Source organism: Hipposideros armiger, unplaced genomic scaffold (genome assembly GCF_001890085.2).
Source record: "Hipposideros armiger isolate ML-2016 unplaced genomic scaffold, ASM189008v1 scaffold_18, whole genome shotgun sequence".
NCBI classification, from domain to species: Eukaryota; Metazoa; Chordata; class Mammalia; order Chiroptera; family Hipposideridae; genus Hipposideros; species Hipposideros armiger.
Genome location: NW_017731368.1, coordinates 6,411,984 through 6,413,721, shown reverse-complemented (window position 1 = coordinate 6,413,721; position 1,738 = coordinate 6,411,984).

Here is a 1,738-nt window from a genome sequence, read left to right as displayed (position 1 = left end):
AAGGGTACAAATGCAGAGTGGGTGGAGAGTTGTGTTTACCTGGGTTGAGTGGCCAGGTATGTCAGAGAGAGGAAAGATGGGTAAGGGAGACGAAAATGCATGCCTGGCGTCATGATGGCAGCTCTTAAATACAAGCCAAGGCAGGGGAAAAGCGAGGATAGAGCAAAGGCGAAAGGGTCAAGCCTTAGAGATCCCAGCGGGGTCAAAGAATTGTTAGAGTTACAAGACGGCTGGAAGAAGTGCCATGGAAAGCTATGAGATGATGTTCAAAGAGTGTAGTAGTGCTTAGAGCTGAGGTTTTGGAAGTGGCAGGGTTAGTAATGACAAGGTGGAGATATGGGTCAGCTCAAGTGAGGTGGGGGACGAGATATTTGCAGGCAATGGCCTCGAGGTGTCAGGGTGCTGGTGGCTTGTCCACATAAATACTGAGGTCACCAAGAATGACGACTCCAGTAGTGGTGAGAAAACAGTGAATCGGAGCCAAAACCTTCTGCGAATGAAAGTCGGTGTCAGGAGAATGGAGGAGCGGCACTTTCTTCAAAAGAGGGAGAGGTAGCTAGGGGGAAGTGGGAGCAGCAAGAAGCAGGGGTGCCTGGCTCAACTTCGCCCACAAATATGTGGACTTTGAGATGCAAAACAAAAACCAGCCAGCACTTAAGGGGGATTTTAGGAAGTAGTGTCCTGAGGGTAAGATACAATCTCCTTACTCCAGTAATTGACTTGGCCAAGCTACACTGCAGGACACCATGGCAGCAGACAGCGAGGCCACACCCACCCCACCCCAGACCCACCTGATGGCAGATCTTTGACAGCATCTTGACTCGTAAAGTCAACATGGTTCTGGGAAGCTGATAAAGGGCCCAGGAATCAGAAGACCCCATCACCTCCCTGCTGGCCCCTCACCACCACCGCTGTGAGGCCACCCCAGCCAGGGTGATTCACTGCAGTCTCCAGGCAGGGAAGATGAGGCTCAGAGAATTAGACGGCTCGGTAGTGGCAGAGCCAAGAACGACTCCTATGTCTTCTGACTCTTCCCAATCCATGCTCTTTCTCCTAACCAGTTTCTCCCAAATTCCCCAAAGATCAGATTTATATAAAGACACTTCTAAAAATACAGATTCTTGGGCCACATACGCGGAGCTAGGGACTCACTAGATATGGGGCATGGCTCAGGAATCAGCATTTGAACACCACGCCAGGTGATTTTTATCCTGACAGTTTGGAAATGCCACAGGTCACCACATTGCCTTCCTTATTGGTTATTTTTGTGTAGTTGAGAAAGTTACCTCATCTCTTAGGGACCCAATTTCCCAGCCTTTGAACTGGGCACTAGGACAATGACCATTGTTCTGTGCTCGTTGCCGAAAACCTCTTCCATGCAAAGTCTTAATTAAAAAGCTGGAGACCCAATTTTCCAGCTAATGGATAGAATGGAGAATTAACACCAACGCAGTACCGGGGGTTGGAGGGGGCTGTGTGGAGGAGCTGTAGGTTCGGGGGAGATAGCCATTTTATTTCCCTCACTAGCCAAGCCACGTTATTTAGTCCCTCAAAGCCTCAGTTTCTCCATCTGTCATGGTTACGATTCATACCTGCCTTGTAAGATTTTTCAAGGTTTGGAAATATTGTATGTAAAGGCTTAAAAGTTAATATTTGTAAAAATTGAAGTTACTATGTTAGCTGCTGGTGATAGAAGTAATAGTAACAGGAGTCATTGCTATTGAGATTTTTTAATCTA